This window comes from Camarhynchus parvulus, chromosome 1A, assembly GCF_901933205.1.
Source record: "Camarhynchus parvulus chromosome 1A, STF_HiC, whole genome shotgun sequence".
Classification (NCBI taxonomy): Eukaryota; Metazoa; Chordata; class Aves; order Passeriformes; family Thraupidae; genus Camarhynchus; species Camarhynchus parvulus.
Window position 1 is genome coordinate 5548675 of NC_044586.1, and position 24643 is coordinate 5573317.

The following is a 24643-nucleotide window of genomic DNA, read 5'->3' on the forward strand; positions in this document are numbered from 1 at the left end:
CACAGCAAGGCTTCAACCATCTTCTGCAATTAGAGAAACTCTTCACAGACCCTTAAAGTGGCAGAAGGCATTAGGGCTGTGCTCAGGCCGTGACTTACAGCTTCCTACCTCACCAGCCTGGTTGAGAAGGCAGCACAGATGGAACTCATCCACAACCACAGCAGCCCCTTACAGACCCCTTCAGGAAGGGCTTGGTGCAGCAAGCTCATAATGGCTCTTCCTGTACATTTATCTGCACTTCTGTGTTTTCCATTAGTAATCACTGCTCCTGAACATCCACAGTATTAAAGCAACGTCATTTGTACTGCTCAGGTTACATCAGTGTCAACACTCACTCCAAGTCCTAAGGTTTCAGGGCTTTGGAATTGTGCCATCAAACTTCCCTTCAGGCATGGCAAAGTGGGGCTCTGCCTGCCTTCATTTCCCAGGCACCTTCACAGAAGGATTTTTACAAAAATCCCTCTGCAAGCATTTAAGATGTTTTTGTTTTCCTCGAACTAGAAATGTCTTTGATTATTACTACTGTTATTATATTTGACAAGGGTTAATTGTAAAGTCTCAAAATGTACATTAAATGATACAACTAAAATGCAACACTTTGCTAAATTGAGTGCAGCACAAGTTCCTAATAGAGTGCACCTCTATTTTAGTATTAGCTGACACATCTTAAGACTACAGAGGGCATGACAATGGGCAGTTACAGGGGTAGCTTGAATAGTAAAAACAAAAAGTAATAACATTTCATGATCATTTAGGAAAAAATGTTGAATTGGTAACAAAGTTTAAGCATTGCAGTAATTTGAAATTCTAATGATGCAATGGACTGATATAACAATTTCTGAGATTTAATACTGATTAACTAATTTAATGATTTTTAAAACACCCCAAGGAATACAAACCTATCATTACTCTATTTTTTTCAAACTACTGGTCATTATAGAGCAGTCTGGGAATGCACCTGTGAAGCAGACATCATGCCAAAAGTCCTTCAGCAAGCTCTCTGGCCCACTTGAAAAGGCATTTATATATGTTATCACTCTCAGCATTGCCTCAAACCAGGCACTGGCTGCACAAGTAGAATTCACCACCCAGAATGACATGCACAGCTTCTGAGCCACACACCTCACAGTGGAACCAGAGCTGGGCAACAAAATGAGGAACTCATGAATCAACAGGAGAACAAGAGAATACCTGTTTTGTCCCCAGTTCTGGGAATCAAAACTGCTGCTGTGAGAGGATCTACCTGTAAAAGTGGGATCCACAGCCCACAAGAGCTTAGAGGACACACATCTAACCAAGGCAATGGCACATCACTGACTGTCCCAAGCTGCATACTGTAAGTGAAAACTGCATGATGACAGAGTGGGGACAGGGTGCTGATCCCTTTATTGACAGCTGCTTACTGGCAGCTTGTTCTAGAACATTATCTGGGAACTGGGAGATTCTGTCTCACAACTTCAAACCCTCACTGTAGGGTGCCACTGGAGTAACCAGGCTGTATGATGTATTTTAGGGTGACTTTTCATTTCCTATGCAGAAGGAAATACAAAACTGGGCTCTTTACTGACAGTACTCAACACGATCCTCACTACATATTAAGCTATTTTAAGTATTTTCTTTTCTTATTGTCTCAATGTTGCACCTATAATCATTATGTCATTAAACAAGCTCATATCAGGTCCACAAAATGCTTTCCACTTTAAGAAAGTAGAGAAGACAGTTTTACATTAAAAAAGGAAGAACAGGTGGACTCTGAAGTCTCCTCTGCACACCCAACCAAAGGTGGTGTTTAAAAGTTAGTCCTCTGCACTCTGAAAACAAATACATCAGCTATGAGGAATTGCCACAGGAAATATTCTGTTCTTCAGGGTTATTTTCCAGATTAGCCATTGGTTTATTGATTGATTCTTAAGGATTAAGCCTTCAACTTCCCCATTTTGCTTCAAACCATAGTGACCACAACTGCATAACAGCAGCTGTTCCATCCAGAAGGATCCAGCTGTTCCTGTTCCAGAAGGATCAGGAATGGCCTCTGAAATACCACATAGCTGAGCCTGGACTGCTGTGGAGACCAAAACCAGGCACTGCCAAAATTTGGAGCTAATGCCACCCTAAAGATGGAAAACCTGAAGAGCAGTCAAGTTATCAGTCAGTACAGTGGGCTGTGTAAGGGCCAAAGGGAATTTTTCAACAGGGTAGGAGATTATGCAATGCAAATGCAACTCGATGGAAAAACTGGACCCAATTATAAATACAGAATTTTATTAGATAATTTCTAGCCCATGCTGAAGAACAATAGCCTAACTTGTTGATTTCTGTGCTAGAATTTGTTTTTCCTCCAGCTAAGCTGCATGCAGACATTCCTCTTTTTGAATTGAGGGGCAACCACACTACTAAAAATTATCATTCTGTCTGCTTTTATATGAAGTTCTCAAATCAACCAAGGTTACCAGGGTTGCACATTCCATGATAATACCGATATGTCTGAAACTGAGCCTACAGCTGACTCCTAAACAGGCACAGGACTTGAGGGCTCCAGATTTAGCACAGCAGTGTTCCAGAATCAAGCACATTTCTAGAACACAGACACACAAGACCTTATACTATCTGCTAAGAAGCTACAGGGTTCAGGATTTTTGTGTCACTCAAAAGAGACAAGTAACAGACTTCATGTGGCTCTTTACAGATATCCTTTCAATCACAGCTTAGGGCACAAAAAGGTGGACAACATGAATTATTGAATTAATGTCTTATCATCTAAATGGCTGCCACCCACACTGATCTTTCTGTCTGATCCTGTTTTAGTAGGGTCACCAAGTTCATTTCCCTGTAAAAAAAGACAACCATACCATAGAACCACTTTCAAGTGCAGTACAGTTTCCTCTTTAACCACTAGCTACCAGAAGATTTCCATAAATTACACTGGTCTGCTGTCTAAGACAGCAGAATTCTAACCAGAACCAGATTGGGGCCCAGAGCTTGAATGTAAAAAGGTTTTCTGAGGCTTGATGCATAAGACAGGGATTCAGAACTACTCCACCAAGTTTGAATTTGTAGTTAGGAAGGACATTTCCAGTTAGAGTCACATTATGCTGACTCTAAGTTGTGGTAGCATCATGTATAACATGGGGAACAGCAGGTAGGAGAACTTTTCTTATGAATTTCCTTGAATAATCTGGATTCTTTTGCAGTGGAGAGGTAATAACCTCCCGAATACCCTAGAACTCTTTAACTGGCATGCAAATGGAAATTCCTCCATATGTTCAACAACTTCAGTGAAAATGACACAGCTCAAAATATCGTACATAAGAATCTGAAATACTGCAGGCAGCATCACTTAATAAAATCAAATAGATGCAAGATTGGGCTCCAGTCATTTCTGTAGCCCCTCTAGTATGATGGATATAAATTCTCCTGTTACATGTCATAGCAGATGAAAGGATCTCTGTGATAACCTTTCACACTCTAAAGATGCATCCTCTGGATATAACTTGCATTGCCATCTTATTCACACAAACAGTAGCAAACAGGATATGGTGGGGAAAGTTCACCCTGCACAAGCTGAGATGCCTCACTGCTGCAGCCACAAGACAATAAAAGAGATTGGTTGAGATTTTTACAAGTTCTGACAGCCAATTCCACTACTGCTGGCTGGCTCATAGGATTTAAATATCTGCATCTCAAGTTTTATAACCTGCCTCCCTAAGGAATTACTAAGCTTCTTTCCAGAGACTATTTAGAAGGGAAACCACTCACTTTGGAAAAGACAGGTCTAATGCTCTTACTCTGGGGACTCTGGTTTTGGCTTAGTCCCTTCTGTTCCCTGTCAGACACAACAAGAGTGAACCTGATTGCTGTGAGTCAACAATTCTAATCCATAAAGTTCAAACATCAGGATGCCAAGGACCAGGCTTCACTCACAAGCATTACTGTGTCAGGCTCTTATTTCCTGAAATTAATGGAAAAATCTGAGGTAAAGGAAGATAAAGTTACAATAAGGAGGAATAAAAACGTGATTGCAATTGTAGCAAAAGGCAATCAGATAGATATTTTCATTATAGGGAAACCTAAAGCAAACTTAATTCTTAGGTTGCAAAGAATCCCTGTGTGATCAAACTTCTTAAAAACTGTTTGTAGGTACTTCTGAAAGAACTCCAAATCTGCTTCCTCCAATCAAATCTTGCTGTTTTCACCAGCAATCAGGGTAATTGAGGTGACCACAACTCCAACTAACCACTTAGATCTGATCCACTTCGACACTTGATAATATACAGAAACACTGCAGAAAGAGGCATTCTAAAGAGAAACAGGATTAAAGCCATATGACAAAAATATCTGTAGATTCTTCGTGTTATACCCCATCCACCTATGGGACAAACAGAATTCTGTAGCTTGTCTTTTTAGGCAAAAGTCCATGATTTTCTTAGCACCTTACTTGAATGATTCCAAAGTAATTTGGGCTCAATGTTTTCTCCTTAATTTCAGTACTTTGTATTCTACAGAATACATTTTGTAATTTCAGCCTTTCAGACCTCACTGCCATGCTTTTCTCTTGGTTGCATTTCTTCAGTTCTGTTACAAGCTGTAACACAGCCTATTGGCCCAGTCCCTCATATTTTGCCAGCATTGAGAACTACAATATTAAGGATATTATACAGCACATCCCTATCTAAGTTCATTCCCATATCCACTTAAGGACCAGTTGTCCAGGAATCTAAGCCACATTTGATCCTGCAGACACTGTCTCCACAGTGCAGACTTCTCTGTGGCCACAAGGCCCCAGGACCTGCTGCATAAAGAAGTGTTTTCTCATGTTTTAAGCATGTTTGACACTTGGCAGAAGAGCAGAGCCTCCTCATGTAGCTCTGACCTCCTGTACCAGCGGCCTTGTCTACATCTGTGCAAGAGTTAAAACCCAACATGGAAAACAAATTCCTTCTTCCCATGCAGAAAATATTCTTTGTCACTCAGCAAGTGGCATGCTAGTGCATCAGTAAGCATTGTTACACTCTTGTAATTTCCCTGTAATGAAAATTTCAAATAACATTTGATGCTCTATTGGGTGTCCGTGACGAGGTGTTGGCAGCAGAGGGATTGCAGGAGACTCTGGGAGAAGAGACCAGGGCTGCTGTGTGCTGGACACAGCCAGCTCCTCATGACTCCACTGCAGGACACTGCTCAGCCCTCAGCCCAGCTGGTGCCATCTCTGGGAAAACATATTTTAGAAAGAGCAAAACCTACCACACAGGCAAAGGAAGGACTTGGGGGGAAAAGGGTGAGAAACAGCACTGGGAAGAAGAAGTTCAGAGAAGGAGGAGGGGAAAGAGGTGCTCCAGGTACAAAGTACAGAACTGCTGAAGCCCATGGACAGCCCACGGTGGAGCAGATAGTCACTGCTGCCCTCTTAGAGCAGATCTTTTCCTGAAGGACTGCAGCCCCATGGAGAGAGCCCACACTGGTGCAAGGAAAGAGCTGTGTGGCTGGAGAAGGCTTTAGACACAACAGATGAAAACCTGTGAGGCTACTTTGCTTGCCCTGCTAGATTTGGGTCAGAAGTCAGGATTTGGTCAGACACTGGAACAGGTTGCTCAGAGAAGCTGTGGATGCCCAGCCCCTGGAACTGTTCAAGGCCAGGCTGGATGTGGCTTGGAGAAACCTGGTCTAGTGGAAGGTGTCCTTGCTCATGGCAGGGGGCTTGGAACTAGATGACCTTGAAAGTCCCTTCCAAACCAATCTACAAATCCTCAGAGAAACTGTGTACTGACCATACCCACCCCATCCCTCCCTGCACTGAGAGAGCAGAGGAGTCTGGAGTGCTGGACTGAAGGGGAGCATAGGAAATAGGACTGGAAAGATGCTCTTTTATTGTTTGCCTTGGTTTCTCACTACCCAAACCTTTAATTGGAAATACATTCATTTTCTCTGAGGTGACTTTGTTTTGCCCATGACAGCAATCAGCATCTCCCTGTCTTTACCATGATGCATGAGGCTTCTCATCCTATTTTCTACTCCTGTTGTGTGGAGGAGGGTGAGTGAGTGAGAGGCTGGGTGGGAGTTTGGCCCTTAGCCAAAGTTAACTCACCATAGACATATTTTTATGTTCTAAGACCAGCTTACTTGTAACATGAGAAGGAAAAGCCTCATTGGAACTAAGTCCATATATTCTCATGCCAGAGGTGGCTTTTAAAGTTGTTGGTAAAGTTCTAGGTATGAACTGGGGCTCAAAAGTGGACTTCCTTAACTCTTCAGGCTGGAAAAGATCAGCTTTTATAAAGAGACTGATTGCAGCCATGGGCATCATGGAATGTGAAGAATTGAAAGAACTGTCACCATGCACCCTGCACAGAAGGAAAACTGTGCTGGATGAAGGAAGACTCAGCTGAGCCAGTAGGGGAGATCAGGGGCACCTGCTCTTCAAAATGAAATTCCCAAAAAGCAATGAACCACAGCAGGGAAGTGCACTCAAACAGTTTACTTTTTACCTGTTCTATGCATTCAGCAAGGAAATGCTATTTCTTAAATGCTGCCTCACCCAGCTCCTCTGCCATGAAGTATAGCGAATATTGTGGTGTTAAAAGTCAGCTTCAGTTCTTGTATGATACAAGGATACAACAATCAACTCTTCAGTTTTAACAAGTACTCCTTTTTTTTTCCTGCTGAAAACATTTTCATGCTGTCTTTTTTCCTACTCGGCCAAAAGCAACAGTGATTTTGGCTCTAGGCCATCACAATAATCAGCAATACCAAGAAACTTAATCACAATGGCAGCAATCTCAGTAAAGCCCTGGAAGAAATCAAAGGTTCTGTACAACCTTATTCAAAAGGAAATGTTTCCTAGGCTGAAGTGCTTCCCTTTAGCTCTGCCTTCAGGATGGCATCAAACATGCTCTCACTCGATTCCCAAACTTCCTGTGGGAAGCAGCCACGTGGGTTTCTGAGGATAATCTTCCATGCAAGACTATTAAACATCAGTAAGAAACTAAAGCAGATTGGAATGGTGACCATGCAGCATCAGCAACTCTGACACACCCTGACTTGTGAGTATAGTCAACAAAAAAGAGAAGGGGGGAAAAAAGAAGGACTGAAGGAAAATTATTTCTGGGTAGAAAATCACTTGGCATTTTCTAACCCACAATCAAGTTTAAAAACAGCACATTATTGTTGCCTTGAGAGTAAAAATATGGGAAACTAAATCTGAATGGGCTGTAGAAGTTTGATGGTATTCATCAATATAAGTTGCTACCTAAGCAATAAGCTACCTATAATCATCAATATAAGTTGCTAAGAGGTACTTTTGATCAACATACAGCTATTTTTCTGCTTGATTTTTTGTTATATTATACAGGTGTCCTAATTATCCCAAGAATTAGAAGACCTTACCTGAAGACTACCACAAAATACTGAAACCCAGGAGACTTCAGATAGAAAATAAAACTGATTGCCATTACGCCCAAGTCTTGCATAGAAGAAATTTGGAGATGACTTTTGATTTTTTATATAGTGGCTTCAATTTCCAGAGTCTGCTCCTCCACAAACAAAGTGAGAAGAGGAAGAGGACAAGACTCATAAAGATAATGTGATCAGGATGACATCAGTATCATTCTGAAATGTATACAATAGTTGTTTTTCTATAGCACAAATTGATTTTGTGTTCTCTGTATCAAAACGGTTTCTATTTTGGACATGAACAGTAGACACATACCACCAACAAGTGAATGTAATACAAAATAAATCAGCAGTATTAAAAAATCAGATGACTGAATTTTCATCTGTTCAGAAAACAATGTTTGAATCTGTTTTTCTAAGATTTTTAAGAGAAATTCTGACAATGCTGAGCTGATCAAGAAAAAAAACAACAAACAACAACCTTTCCTGCATCAGATTCAAGAATGCCATTTGGTAACCTTCCACCCTGTCTATTAGAAGAAAAGGAACATTTTAAGATCAAATGGCTACAAGATTCTTAGCAGCTCTGCTCAATGTCACTGCTGGCCTTATTTGAGGAAGTCTCTTGAGAAAGGGGTTCATGGCACAGATTACTTTTTGAGCTCAGTGGGCACTTAACAACCACATGTCATTTTATCTTAAAATTTTGATTTTGAACAAATACCCTTTCCCCTCAAAGTAAAAAAATGAGAAAACGTGCATCAATTTTAATTAATTTGAAAACTACAAACTACAACTATAATGCACATAAAAGAGACTGCTTTTTGTTAGTCATAAATAACAGTCCATGTGCCAACTCCATGGTCCCTCTTCCACATATATCAGGTTAAAAATAATTCCCTCCTCTCACAAATCACAACATTCATGGTACAGATGAGGCACCACATAAGGAGCAATTCCTTCAGTGGCCAAGAAAGTTGTTGGAGCCCTGACCAGACCAGATTATGATTGTCCACTGCTAACAAAGCAGTTTGCCAATTAAAAGGGGACACATCTAATCTGAAAGTGGTTAGGTATTTTGACTGTATAAGCAGAATTATTTGCATTCCCATGTTTTCAAATACTGCTAAAAGTCTATGTGAACAAGGCAGATGAAGTAAAAAATTCCGAAATTCCTGAATTTCTGCCTTGGAACAGAAGGGCATATGGAGACATCAAATAAGTTGTACGAAAATATTTACTTCAGTCTTTCTGACTGCTAACAATTAAACAGTCAAATTACGTTTTTATAAGGATTTGACATGGTTCCCAACATCCCTCACATCCAATCCCACCCATTATACTTGCTGTCTTTTCTCAAGGCTCAACTTACTATTTTTTCCTTTTTGGATTGGTTTGTACCTACAAAATATATCCCTGCAATTGGCATGGGCAAGCCCATGAATGCAGACATTGTTACAGTCATATAGACACACTTATGCAGAGACAGCTTGGGCCCATGGGCTTGGGAAAAGAAGCTGTATCAATTTAAGTCATATTTATAATGACAAAATTGCATTCAGTCTAAGGGTCACGGTAACGATTGCGCTGAGTTAGCCCTTTCTGGTAGGATCAGAAGGAGGGTAGGGAAAGAAACACCTTTTACCAAAATAGTTAAAATGCTATAAAAAAAGTCAGTCTATGCAGCCTGGGCCTTATAAGGAAGTGTTTTTAAACATTTATTTCTTGAAACACAAGGTTTCAATCAACAGCCACCGGAGACTCTGGGGTCACGATCTTCCCCCTCAGTGTTCTGCACAAAGGTCAGAGAGGTTTTCCCTCTATGAATGAAGGTGCCTTCCAAAGCTTCAGCTTTGGAATAAACTTTGAAAACTTCAGCTATGGAATAAACAGGTTCTAACCCAGCTTGAAAAACTCAGCATTGTTGTCTACAAAAAAGACAAACTCTTGCTAAGATATTTCATGCTTGTACTCTCTGCAGACTCTTTACAAATTGAAGGCCTGTAAAATCTTGAACCTTTATTAAGTCTGTCAGCAACAAGTAAGTTGAGAAGAACACCTAATGTCAATGTAAGAAGCCTGGTGAGTGCCTACACTGTATTCCTCAGCTACCCAACCAGCTTGAAGTGCTCCTTACACCTCGACATGGCAGTATATCCACTCCGTGTTAGCACAGACATATAATGAACACTCATGCTTGGCATTAGCTGGACTCACGTCAAAAGTAAAATACTGTGAGGTTACAGGCAATCTGGAATATGTTCTAATGAAAGACAGAGGTTTAAAGAAAAAGTAAGAAAAACAAATGCTTTGCAGCATTTAAAGCAATGAAGGGAAAACACGAAGCAATGCCTTCAGGATGTATCTCAAATCCTGATTGGAATATTTCAAGGATCAATTGTTACGGTCAAAAATGTTAATAAGCGCCACCAAAGGTCAGAACTAAAATGGAAGGCTGTGTTCTGCACAACCTCAGAGGGCATTTTAAAAGGACTTATTCTGCATTTGATAAACACTCTTGTTGGTGCCACCACCCCTGCTGGGTTGGGCTGCCTGGTGCCTGAGCTCCGCAGAGCTGCAAACGCCACCACAGGGATTTCTTTCGCATCCACCGATGATAAGTTACGATACTGAAGCTTGTCCAGGAATGTATACTTGTTAATTTTGCTTTAGATGGATTCTATTAAAACGTGAAAATCTTGGCAAGGACTGGGGTGAGACTTGCCCACTGTCTGGGTCCCTTTCCCACCCAGCCAACAGGGCAGACTTTTTAGTTCATTATCACCTCATCAGTGCTCCTGTCAGTTGCCAGCAGTGAGAACCGGACTAAGCCACTCACTAATTCCTGGCCCTCCTGCCTCCACTGAAGCAGCAGTAAATCCAGAACAGATGGATGTGCTTTAACCCTCTCAATCCAGACACTTACTTTAATCAGTCTAATCAACCCACCCCACTCAGAAGGAGGAATGAGTGACAGATGGAGGATGGTGGGATGGAACTGCTGCAGCTCAGATCCTTAACAGAAAACACCAGCCTGCATCTTGGAAACTGCTGATAAGGGAGGCAGCTGGCCAAAGGCAGGAGGCCTCCCAGGTCAGGAGCAGGACAAATCTTCTATCAAGAGGAAAAGCTAAAAAGGAATGGATAATAAAGCAGGGCAAAAGTTTATTACACATAGAGATCTCAGCCCATTACCCAAGCTATGAATGAAGACCAGAAGGCAAGGGGTGGCTTTTGGTTTTGCAACTGAAGTTGCAGTTCAGGCCACTCTAGCAGCTCGCTGTCAGTCATCTCCTTCCCACAACACAAGTTTCAAACCTTGCCTTGTGTTGTCTGAGACTTATGGATTGCCATTTCAGTGCACTAAGCCAGCAGAAAACTAACATCAGAAAAATGTGGACGTTTTATTGCTATGTTAGTGTCCTAAATTAGTGCAGTGGAGTTTTGTGAGTTGCAGACACAGTCCAAAGGAGGACCTGGGAGAGGGGAGCAGGAGCAGATGGGTCTGTAGCTCAGCCTGCCCTGCAGTCAGACCACAGATCCTCATGCTCCCAAAAATGTATTTTCAGTGTTGGCCTGCAGAGCACAGCTTCATTCACACAGCAGGGCAGAACCAGAAATTACATGTGAAGTTTAAAATGCTTCTTAAAAGAGATTTTACTGCATCGTAACATCAAGAGGAACTCTTCTGTTTATTTTCATACTCATTTATTTCAATAAGACCTAAACAACTGTGGAGAATGTGGCTAAGTATAATGTTCAGAAGGAATGATTTTTTTTTAAAGATTCTATGTATGATTTTGTATTCCCTGGCTAGCTACAGAAAACACAAATGAAAAAAACAGCATTGCAGTGCTCTGGCATCTCAAATAGTTTTATACACTTAACGGCTTCAAGAGAACCTGCACTGAGTTATGAAAAAAAAGCAAGAAGCAAGAAAAAGTAGTTGTATATTCATTTTAGAGCTTGGAAGCCTAAAAAGGGTCTTGGCTAAGGCAAAACTACACGCCTAGAAGAATTTTGAAAGCCATTTGGAACAACCACCTTCAGTCTTGCCATTCTGTAGCACCTTATATATAAAAAAGGAAAGACACATAAGAACAAATTCAAAGTGTAGTAACAAAATGATAATATATCTGCAAACCCAAAGTCTAGGCCTGGAAAACATCCCAAAGTGGTGGCTCTGACTATAGACCAGCACATGGCATGAGTTATTAGGGCATAAATGCAGCTTAATTGTCCTTCTCCCAATCAGGCTGTTTTAACTTCAGAAGTTGTGTGATTGCAGCTTCTCTCTGTTCTACCTTCCCTAAATGTATATGAAACACAAGAAGAGAAATGAAAGAGTCAATTAGCCTCTTGCCCTGTACCATGTAAACAAGGACTCCTGTTTACCCCAGGGCCTAACTCAAACCAGTTCCTGAAAACAGGAGAGGTTGACAGGCACAATATGAAAACTAAAAAAATAAAAAAAATCTATTTTTCAAAAAAAGCTTTATAACTTTTACAAATATGCTTGATTGAACCATGCTGCTCTTGCATCTTTCACAAGATGCCTGCATCCTTCTCTTAGCATTTTTTTTCAATTATGAGCCATACACACAGATTTTAATCTAAATCTATGCAAGATTTTGCATTTACTTTTATGACTGACAACTTGAAAAGTTATGAATGAGACATACATAACATCCCAATTATTAACTAACACAATGCATTTAGTGCACATCTCCATTCATAGACTTGGCTTTCCATGTATCATTTTGTTAAAATTTATAATTTTGCTCTTTAGCTAATACAGACCAACATTTGCAGGATTAGCCAGCTATGTGTAAGAGAAAGACTGTTCTGGCAACTGGCCAATGAAACCATAAGTCCCAAAAAAGTTGAAGGACCACTGAAAAGCTTAGTAACTACAGAAAAACACATTCACAGCTAGCTTCTCCTTAAGCATGATTACTGTAACAATCAAAAAGACAAAAACATAGCTGAGTTTGGTGTAACTGTGAAACAGACTGGGGAAATATTTGTGCATTTGGCTGTCACAATTCTGTGAATTTTCAGTGAAAAGACAGTTGAGGACAGAAAAATAATCCGGCAAAACCAGAAAAAAATGTTCGAATGACATTGAGAATCTATTGTTCTTTGTTAAATAATAACGTGCTAAAATTACACAAGCAAAGATTATTGATGTAGATTTGGTTGGTTTTTTTTGTAAGTACATAGTTCAGCCATTCAATGAGCTATCAAGTACACTGTAGCATCCTCAAAGGAGACAGTGAAAGAGTCAGCTACTAGCAGTGTTTTAGGAATAAAATACTCTTCCAGAATATGAAGAAGAAACATTAAAAGACCCTTTCAGCCTCATGAGGTAACTACCCTATAATGTAGAAGTGGCTCGGCTGTGTTTTGGGACTGATCATCCCAAAGTTCCTAGCCAAGTCCATGATCCAAAGTCATGAAAACAATGAATCCTAATCCCAGTGAGCCTGGGAAGCCCTGTGCTCCTGAATGTGACCTTTCAGTGGGGCTCAAGGAGATGACAGAACTTCTGTGGAAGCTGTGAGGTCTTGCAGCGCAGAGTGTGCTCACAGCGTCAAATTCTGGGATGTCAGAAGTCATCTTGAAGTGATGGTGAATGTCCTGTCAGTGCTGAGAAGCTGCCAGAGCAGTCTTGCAGCCTTGTCTCTCTAAGTGATGCTGATGGGAGCTGTGATGATTCAGTTTTTCTAGGTGCCTGCCTTGGGAATGCATTGCCCAATTAATGGTGTCCAGTTTCACATGAGCTGCCCCAGGGTGTGAAAAGACAGGAGGCCAACAAAAGACAAGAAACACCCATGCCTTTCTGAAGGGGAACCTTCTGGAAGTCCAGTGGGGTAATCCAGTGCATCAGAAATGGCAGTAGGCTCGTAAGTTCAGACAGCACAGTGCTGCTCTCCTCAGAACCAAAAAATGAGGGATCAACAGGCACTTCAAAGCTGGCAATGAGCTCCCTTCTTATCCAACATACATCTTGTGTGTAGAATGGTGGAAGTCTTAAATTGGAGTCCAATGTGAATCAGAGACCATCACTGGTAGGCAGAGAACAAAGTTCTGAAGACCAACCAAAGAAAAGGAAGTGGAGACTTGAGAAACAGAGAAGATAGGAAAGAACCTCACTATGTATCTCCTGGTCTCTGTCCTATTCAAAATAATTTTATATAATGAACAAGAAAATTAATTTTAATACTGCCCTTTAAACAACACTTGAATAACAGCCTCTGTTAATCTGCAACAGCAAATGAAATCTTATTCTGGGAGTGCAAGATACAGTTAAATTACCTGAGTGCAATTAGATAATAAGTTGTCTAAACAACTTAGACAATTTGTTCATACCATTTGAATTTTTCTGTGCAGAGTTTCCCTAATTCCTAAATAAGATAAACACTTTTTTCCCCCCAAAGGCTTATTTCAGGAGTTAACATGGACTTTGCAACTGCTTTAGCATTTTCAGATAGAAAGTGCTGTATCTTGTCAAGTATCATAATGAGAACTGAGGGCTACAGCATAAACTGAAATTATAGAAGGCTGCACAATTAAAAAAAAAAGTCTATTCCTGGAAGGTGGAGACAAGTTATTGTAACCCATTTTGATCAGCAAACTCCTCTTGTTCATTAAAGGTGTAGGTGTGTATTTCCAAGTCCCAGCAGACTGTCACCAACCTCAGCTGAGGTGCTGGGAAGTTTGGTAATGAAATACTTCCTCTAGGCTGTCCTAACTCTCACCTCAAATCAAAATACATACTTAAGACATAAACTAGAAAAATGGGAAAATGGGCAGTGCATGAATTCCAAAGAGGAATGAGAGCATTTTTTTTTTTTTGTGCATTCCTACAGTTAATATTTTTAAAAGGTTTTTTCTAAGACTTGTAGGATTTCCTCGGGAATAGAGCACCTAAAGGGTAGATTTTGTCCTTTACTATGCATGTTCCAGACCAGCCATATCAGTATACAGAACTGGGAATGAAAGCTTAACTGAAAATCTGAGACTGTTGGTCATAAGGAGTTAAATTTTCCATCTTTACCACACAAGAATTTCATTATGATGGTCTGCTGATTGATGTACAATTGCTTCCAAACTGGCCTGGCACTGGGAACAGGGGGTAAAGCAACTCTGAAGAGCTGAGGGTTTTATTCCATGCATCAGACTACAACTTGACAGCTCTTAAAAAGTATTCCTACCTTGAAAATACATTATATTTTCATTAAATCATTAATCTGCTCTTATAGAAGAAACTTACAGAGCTTATCAGAGTCTACAGAAAATTAAATATACTTATTTATAAAATAAAAATGACCCATACACTAGGCAAGTCAAACAAAACACAAGTGATGCATGCACACTGCAGCCATGGGAGTGTCTGCACCACAAAAATGTGTAACCACAGCTGGACTAAGGCAGGTGTACTCTACAAAATATTAGACATAAATTACTACACTACTTACATATTAATGCCACTTTGAGAGTTAGTAAAATGAAAGTAGAATAGAGATCTATTAAAAGACAGTGCATGCATATCCCATGTATGGGAATAAAGTTTTTATGCTATTTGTAGCACTGACATGAAAACCATATAGCTGCCCAAAGCAATTTGTGTCCCTCTAAAACTATTTTCATTAAAAGCCTACAAGTTCTTTTTCAGGAACAGGCAACTAAAGATGAAGTTCTTATACTTAGCTGCGTTTAAGTTGCACTGAGATTGTATTTGCCCATCAAACAGAACAAGAAATTCAGTATCTGTATAAATACAATGAAGGTGTATCCATGAATGTCATGAAGCAACGTGGAGCAGCCTGTCTCCCCAAAACAAGGGCAGAAAATGTATAAAGAGAGGTCCTGTCAGCTAGGGTGTGTCCTGCAGGGCAGCCTCACAGGGATGTCATTCCAAGGGCTGTGCCTGACCCCAGAGCATTGCTTTAGTCCACAGGCTTCTTCTGCCTGGGCCAAGTGCACTCTGACACCCTCTGCAGCTCAGCACCAAACACCTTTTCCATTCCCCAACAGTTTACTTGCATTTCTGCATAACTGCTGGTTTCTTTTGGCTCCAAACACCTCACCTGCAGGGTTTCATTTTTCTGTTTGACACCTTGCTGTTGATTTTCCCTTACTACACAAAAGAACTTGCTCCAGTGCCTTTTTCACAACTGCTTCTTTGTAGTAAATGAAAGCCTTAATAATTGTATTTTGATTGTAAAGTTGATTAGTTTTGACTTTGTTTAATTTGAGGCCTTTGCTGAGATCTTTGAGGCTGAGAATTAGAGAGCACACTGTACCACTATACTTTGGACATAGGGAGTTTGCCAATTTATTTCTTGCCTCATTTGTCACAAAATCTATGAAACTGCAGTCCAAAACCAGCTTCATATTTTTAAAGGCAAGGCAGAAATGTATTTGTTTTTCTTCTAAATTAACATCTCCTGGCTAAATTAACCTAGTTTTTCAAACTCAAAACCAGAGCCCTCACTAACAATGAGACTCTAGTAAGCAAGATAAATCCAAAGATCAGCTCTGCAAAACAGAACAGATTGCTTCCCTCCAATTACAGCACTGAAGTGGCAAGAAATGCATACTCAACTTCAGATATAGACAAATAAAACAAAAAATGAGGATGTACTAAGGATCTGTATGAGAACATGCTAGAAGAGAGAAACGCATGAAGAACTGTGTATCTCACATGCACAACATTTCCCATGAAACATTTGTGTCTCAAACTGTTAAGACATCAAAAAAATCTACAAAGCCAGTATCTTCAGATTTTGATTCCTGACATCACTGAAGTTCTGTGGCCATGGGTGAACAAGTCACTTCATGTTTTGCTTTTCAGTTTACTCCTTTGAGGAACAACAATGGCATTTCTCTGTTTTTATTTAAAAAAATTACTTTGAAATGTAAAATCCTTTCGTGAAAATAACTAAACTGAAAAATACTATTATTTATAGTTGCATTATTAATATTTTTGATGAAAGTGTGGCTACATGAGATAAAGGCTTATTCCAAATACAAGAAGATATCCCTTGTATTCTTTATAACCTAGCGAGTCCTAACCCTTTCAGGTTTCCTGCCTAATGAGGACTTGAAAGACAGCAAAATATTTTGTAGCAACTTTGAACCAACAAATTGAATTATTTCTATTCCTTCCAATACATAAAGAAGTTTCCTTTGCATGGAGAATACTCAACATGAATTACCTACAAAAGCAAAGTTTCTCTTTAGAAATTGAACCTGCAAGCCAAAGATAATATTAACAGACAGAACCGAGCCCACATCAGATGAGGAACAAGCTCAGGCACACAATACATTTTTGCAGGACACATTTTTCATTCTTACAGACATTCAGTAAGGGAAGTGTATGACTTGTGCTGAAGAATCACAAAAACTGCCAGATAACACAGTCTCCATCTTCACCTAAAATACCCCCAAAGCACATTGAGCTGTATTTAAGCTATTTGTGATATGATGATGTAAAAACCTTCCCAGAACCCCTCTTCACTTTACTGAAACCTGTTTGAATTCTCATCTTGTCCCCCAAATCACCTGAACACCCAACCAGGGCATGCTGGCAACCCTTTGGCTTTGGCTTGTCAGGCACTTCATTATGGACAGTTTGAACAGCAGCAGGCTTGAGAGAGACCTCCAAAGACATCACATAACAGAGGTTTCCATTTCAACAGCAAACTACTGTTTATTCTTTTCCAGCTACCTACTTATTCACTTCATAGTGGTTTAATAAGAAATACAATCCCTACTTCTTGATGAGACAGTTCTGCAAGGTGATGACACAAATCCTCCTGAGATCAAAACTGCTATATTACCAAAACTATGACTTGGCATATGGAGACACCTGGTTGATTTGTCAGGATTTAGTCTCAACAAGCTAATTTCTCTGCTATTTAACACTTTAGTATTTTCTGAACATTTACATCTATCTTTGACCATTTACTCTAATAATTTTCTGATGAAATCCCCCCCTGCTCAAAGCAACTTGCAGTTCTCATCTTTTCACAACAGTCTCGGCGGACTAAAATCTTTATTCATGAAATTAAACTAAATAATCAAACTAGTTGATTGTATAGTAAATACAGACTATATAATTTAATATATAATAAATTTATAATTTAATATCATGCAAAGCTTGATTCCTAGATTACATAGTGGAAATAAACTAATGTGATCCTGTAGTTTTCAAGTCAACATGAATTTTAAAGCTGTAGAATGCCAGCAAACTGAAAAGGAGCTACAGGTGTAGAGAAAGCTACAGCCATATCTATTTAGTGCTTGAGGCAGGCCTGAAAAAGGGGGTTAGGCAACACCAAATATAACATTGTGTCAAATGATTTTTCAGAATTCCCTGTGTTCCTATATGCACTAGTTCCTAGTACAGGAAGAGTTCTCTTCATCGTGCAATCTGCAGAAAACTATTATAAAGATACTGAAATGGGGAGAACTGACTTAATAGCAGTGACAGCATCATACCTCAAAGACACTTTCATAGTGCTTAGTGTCATCTTTTAGGATTTCTAAATGAACAGTTCTGGTCAATTTTCATGTTTTTGACTGCAGTTCCATGGAACCATTTTCACTGCACACGAGGTATCACCATACAAACCCAAACCAACAATTCTCAAATCCTATCACTATTGAGCTTTCTCAGAAATTCCACAGACCTGCAGATGATGCTTCTTATTTTGCCAAAAAGAAGTCAAAAGTATTGTTTGGGAAGGGAAGAAAACAGAAAACACATCATGGATATTCCCATACAGTATAAAGACAAAGATTGTATGTACTGCCAACAACTTAACTCTGTTCTCCAATTTTTCTTACTCAATTCCCACTTGTTGTCCTCTAGGATTGCAGGGAAGCAATTACTTGCTTCAGAGGTTATTTCTGTAATTAAAGCAAATTGACCTCACTTTTTTTAAAAAAAGGAATTTCTGTTCCACTCCAGAAACCAGACTGGAGTTAGACTTTGCCTTACCTACACCCTGCAAAGCTCCAGTGTTATTTTAAACCCAATAAAAGAGTGACTTGCATATGCACAGTGACCATGGAAGCACATGCACCCTTGGAGAGTTCCCTCCTTGTGTTCTGAACTATGCTGACGATGTCCGGATGGGATTTACAATTGCTCAAAGCTACTATTGTTCACACTACATTAAATCTACAATATATGCAATGAGATACCATAATATTTTCACTTGGAACTTCTATTAACCCACAGCTTGACTGTATTTAATGAAATATGTAGTGCTCAAAGAGTTGATTTATATGCATTACTATTTACAATTCACATTTATAAAAGAGGAAAAAGCACCCTAAGGAACTCATGGTTCTTTTGACTTTACCAGAGAGTAAAAAGTGCTTGATTTAGTTCAGCTCACTAACACCCCTGGAAGCCCCAGAATCTTATACTGGATTAGGGATGGAGACAGGAATCACGGATGCAGCTGAAACAGCCAGCATAGAAAATCTACTTTTGCTATCAACCCTGAGCCAAAACACTCCTGCATATTTTAGAACAAAAATCACAGTCATATTTATGCTTCTTCTGTATAGAATTATAGACAAACAATGTTTTCACATGCAGAAAACATGGAAATGTACTTTTTAAAAGTGTTGTTCTAGAACTGAGTGATGTGGAGGATTCACACTTCCAAGGGAAAACTACACAGATAAACTTTTACTTGTGACAGAACTCTTGAGTGTATTTAATTATACAAAATAAAGGCACACAGAATTAGTTAGCAGAAGGCAGTATGTTGGTGCCCTTAGAGCTATCTCACAATCAATCTGTTCTCTATATTAGTCAACATAAAACCATCACTCTCCCTATTTCTCTACCAATTTAACACTCGCTTATCTAGAAAAAAAAATTTCTCTTAGATAACATGATCTGCATACAGGTTATGATAAAAACAGACTTTTACCAAAGCAATACCCTCTGGGCAGTAAAGAACATGAAATTTTCTTGTGCTGCACCTGTTCCCTAAGATGGTTTGCAATCATGGCCAGGAAAACTGAGAAAAGACAAGAAGGGTATTTCATCCTCTAGAGTAAGGATTGTGTAAGCCTAAAAAGCATACAGTTTGGTACTCTGTGTATATATATGCCAGCATCTCTATTGATGAGATCTTTCAGAGCAGCTTCTGTAGGAATGTTGCAATATCTTAATAGAAAATGAAAGTATGAGAAAACCTCAGCATTTTTAACACTGAGCCTGTATGCTGAATTTTTCAAATTCTCATTTGAAAGAGGTTTAATTTTCTTTCCTCATCTCAAGAACTATGACACTGAAGGGATCACTTACACTAAACCCAGTCCCTGAAGAAATATATCCAGAAAAATAATCTCCCATGTAAAGGCATGGGAACAAGAGCATAGTGTAGCTAAATTCTCTAGCAATTAATGACTGGACCTTTTTTTCCCAACTCCTCCCTACAACATCAACAGTCTTAGAAATTACTGAGTGGAGCAAAATGCTTCAACACCACCTGGTGCAGTTTTCAGCAGTTGGTTTTGCTTCCAGGCCTGTCATGGCTCATTAAGATAGTACAATACTTTCTGTCTGCGAGATTATTCTCAGGGACCACAGAATTCGAGATAAAATGAGATACAGAAGGTTTTATCACAAGACAGAACATGACTGTGACATATCATGCCAAGGTTTTAGTATCTGAAAAGCTACAGAAGGAAAAGATTTTCAAGGCAGGTGAAGAGTAACAACAAACCAGTTAGAAAAGGTAAATACAACTTCCAAATACTTAAAGAAACAGAGTAGACCACAACAATCTAATTCTGTGTGTGTACTCACATAGAGCATTTTGTCTACACAGGCTTTGCTAAAGGTTCATGTTTTTACTTTGCAAAGTGGTGACACTTTGAGATTCAAGATTCACTTACGTGAAACATTTGATTGATCAGTTTAGTAGTGCTGCCCAAAAATGGGTTAAACTCTTCTGCTTGCTTCCATGGTTCAGACCAGCTAGTGTGAGTTGCACTGGAAACAGAAAACAGTGTGGCAGGCTGTCTCTAGTGCTGCCAGAACTCTGGTCTCAGAATCACAGAATCACAAGATCGAGTCCAACCTGTTCCCTGACACCTCAACTAAACCCTGGCACCCAGTGTCACATCCAGTCCTTTGTTAAACACACCCAGGGATGGTGACTCCACCACCTCCCCAGACAGGACATTCCAGTCTCAAAGCGCTCAGAAGGCTTGTGGACAACACAGGAGGACAGGAAGGGTAACAGGACTCATTCCTTAATTGCCAAGAGAAAAAAAAAGTGTGAAGGAGATTATGTTTTCTCTTAAGTTTTCACCTGATTTTAAAAAAATAGTAGCAAAAGACACCAAATTGGCAGGTAACCAAGATCTTCAATAAACTGGAGCCTCAAAGGACACACAATATATCTGCATGCTGTATTTCAGCTTTCCTACTGGATTCTGTACCATTCACTTGGAGATTAACAGCAATTCCAAGGTCAGTCTATTTTGAATTATTTAAACATGAGGCCTCTATTCTTTAAGTGTTAGAAATGGATTATTTTTCATATTTCAGACCCTTTCAATTGAAGTAGTTACAATTTAATGGGATAACAATATAGAATTAAAATAAACATATATGATTAAATATTTTATGCTTGAAAAGGACAAAACAAAATTGAAAAGGACAGAACAATGGTAAGAGGATGCTAGCATGCTAATTTTCACTGTGTGCCCTGAAAATTAAAATTAAAGAGAAAATTCCAAAGCTAACAGAAGGAAAAGGGACTGACAGGGATGCACTTGTTCAGCTTTGCCCCAGACAGTGAATCCTACAGACACAGAGTGCCCCCTGTGGGACTGCAGCTTATTTAAGGGCACATGAAGCAATCACAGAGACGTTCAGGTACCACTGCTGCCATCAGGGGATATCTGACACAGCAATGACCCCAAGCCTGTAAGCCCAGCTCAGTGTGATGTGGCCACACCTTGCTGATGTGACAGTAATGTGCTGCTGCTTTGTGGCACTGGCAACAAACCCAAAGGGATTTCAAACTATGGAGACATCTGTTCATCTGCTCTGGAGGATGCTGTTATTCCATATGCATAACCATAACTTCTTTAAAGACCAGGAAATTCCTTAATTTCCAAGAAGACAGATGCAGGTGAGCCAACAGGTTATTGCTGGATGGACATTGATTTTTTTTTTAATTTTTTTTTTAGTTCTGTTCACCATAGGTGTACACAACCTGAAGTACTTTTGTTTGGTTAAACTGTTTGCAGGGCTTGAAATCACCTCACACCTCACTTCAGATCAACTGATTTTACTTTTCTAGCAAATAAACTGTGTCAATTAATCAGTTTTTTCTGGATTACTTTCAACTTCAGCTTCATACTCATACTTCCAGACAATGCTGTTTTATTGCTGGGAAGATGAACTTTTCACAGGATAAATAACCTCATCTTCCACTGACCTCATTTTTAGTTGTCAGTGGTCATGTGAATGCCTTTGTACTTTTTCTTATCTGAGAGCCAGAAAATGAAGATGTGGACTTCTCCATGTACCAAATATTTCTAAGTCATACCATGCAGGGAAACTGTAGCAGAGATATGGGTGAAGACTCTTCCTGCATAGCCATACCTAGGCTGGCATCTCATTTTTATGAGTGACCTTCTGAAGCTCTCAGAAGCCTTCCAGCTCTGAGATGAAGAAAGGAAAGCACACAATAAACATAAATAAATAAATAAATAAATAAAATGCCTGGTTCATTTCTAATCACTACCTCTACTCTGTATCAAAGAAACACTATCTGTGGGATGAATTCATGACATTAAAAACTACAGTGATAAATACTCAAAAGTATTACTTTTGTACATTACTACTCATGTGCAGTCAGACAAGAAATCCAAATATGCTTTCTGACAGCTTGATGTTGAAACATAAATTATTTTCTGAGCTAACAATTCATCTGCAAGATCGTTGATTATTTTTCAAGAAACAAGAGGATAGTAAATTATTCTCAGAGAAGTAATAATCCTTCTGTTGTGAGCCAGGAGGATGAAAGATCCAACTCTGAAGGGCCAACTATGTTATGTAAGTCTGCAGACCTTGAATTATAGGGCTAGCAGCAATTGCAATTAGCAGGAGAAGGCATAATTGAGAAAAGGACTATTGGATCGTTCTCCAGGTGTGAAAGAACACCCTGAGAAATGCCCCAAACTGGGACTTTTCAACCCTGAAGCACATGACTGGGAAGACCCTTCTGGTCCTTCTGCCAATAACAAAAGGCCTGTCTAGTAAAAAAAAAAAACCAAAAACAATCATGCAGACAGAGTGTCTGTTCCCCTTCCCTGTGAGTGCAGTGTCCACTGCTGCAGATTTGGCAACTGCAGGAGCTCAGCCTCAGATTAGACTGTTTGTGCTTGGTTATTTTCACACACTGCCAAAATTTGCTGACAACACCAGGGGAAAAAAAAAAAAAAAGTAAAACTGGTGATTTTCAACAGTTTATAACTCAGCTCAGCCTAAGCAGGTTTTTATGGGACAAAGAACAGAGATTTCTCTGTAGACAGCACTTTATTCCTGCCTAATTTAAAAGATTTGCTGTGAATGATGGAAACATTAGAACTTCTTAAAGAAAACATAACAAAACAAAAATCCTAGCAGTTCACTAGTATTTCTCTACAGTAGATCAGGTTTGGTGATATAAATAGAGACCATTATCTGCCTCTCTCATAATTATTAGCAATAAAGTTTTTTTAAAGAAAATGAAAATATTAGACTTAAAGGAAGAGAGCTTCAAAATACATAGTATTTCTTCAAGGAGTGAAATTTCTTGCTTGGAATATTTCACACTTGAGCTATTCTAGTGCCACACTATTCCCTAAGGAGTGTGAAATGATCTTCTCAGGGTTACAGAGTCAGTAGTAAACACAAGTTCTACTCTAAAAACCAGTATTTTAAACATGTATTTTCACTAGCATAATATCTAACAACTTCCTATTAAAACCCAGAGGTAGCTTTCTGGAGTCCCCTTATTGCTTTAACGCTCTCTTTCACTCCATATCTGGAATCTCCTAAAGCAGCATTTCCTAAGATATTTTTCTTGTCTGCTCCCCAGCCCCATTAGCTGAGTGCAGGGCTAAGTTGTTAAATCTACACCCCTAACAAATCTCAAATTTAATCAGTGCTGCTTTTGAGCACCTCAAACTTTTCCCAGTGAAGCATGCCCTAGAACAATATTGCTTCACCATCCCTTTGAACACTACCTGTACAACAGCTATTTTTCCTCCATAAGAACTCCAAAAGCAGCTAATTGCTTCACAAAACTGACCACTCACTCAATTACTGTTATTTTTCAGTTGAAATAGTAGCAAATACTTTAACAACATGAGAAACTTTTTGCAGAACCAGAAAACAAATGAGTGCTTTTCATAAAAGACATAGGCTGGAAAAGCAGGGCAACAAAGAATATACTGGAGTTTTTGTATATAAAATAAGATATTAATTGACTGGGAGTCCTCAGTAGAGACTTGTTTGCAACAGAGCCTCATGGCGAGGGCGAGTTTTTGAAGTTTGGATGCCTTTGGCAGCTTTATAGAACTTTAAGACAGACCAGCTACGACTAAAACATGCTCAGCTAGTTAACTATACAAATGTAATGCTTTTTCCATCTTTCTCTCCATGTGCTGACAGCATTACCATTCTCTCCAGTGTCCTTCCTCCTTCTGAGGTACAATGGATCTACCAGTTCATGCAGTACCTGATACCACATTTCAGTACAAAAACCTTCCAACAATAACTTACACAGGTAAGAGAGGTCATCATTCAGAAGTGAGTAGTTATATTAAAGGATCTACACAATTCCAAATACATTTCAGGATATACACTACACTGCGTGTAGATTTTAATGAGAAGGTTTGGCAGAGCAGTTTGGCAGAAGTACTCTCAAGTGATTGGAAATGGGATACATCTCCAGTTGCTTTGGATTCCCACATCACCTAAAGAGCTATTCTTCCCATCCCCCCATACAGCAACTCTCAAGGCAGTCAAATTTATAGCTCAATAAATTTTTTTATTAAAAATAAAAAGTGTGGCTTTTAAGTACTGCAGTCTTCCAACATCCTTATGCCAGGTCTAGATCAAACTGTTGTAGCTGAATATGAAGCTGGGGAGGCTTGGCCTACTTTATACAGCAGTTCTAAGTTAAAGTTTCAAGATCTAAGCCACCTCTTTCCATTT

General features: G+C 39.4%; 1 protein-coding gene across 10 annotated transcripts in view; it reads right to left on the reverse strand.

Annotated features, from left to right (window-relative positions):
• ERC1 (ELKS/RAB6-interacting/CAST family member 1) overlaps window positions 1–24643 on the reverse strand; it is a 277525-nt gene that overhangs the window by 73732 nt on the left and 179150 nt on the right. The gene's annotated exons all lie outside the window — the stretch shown is intronic.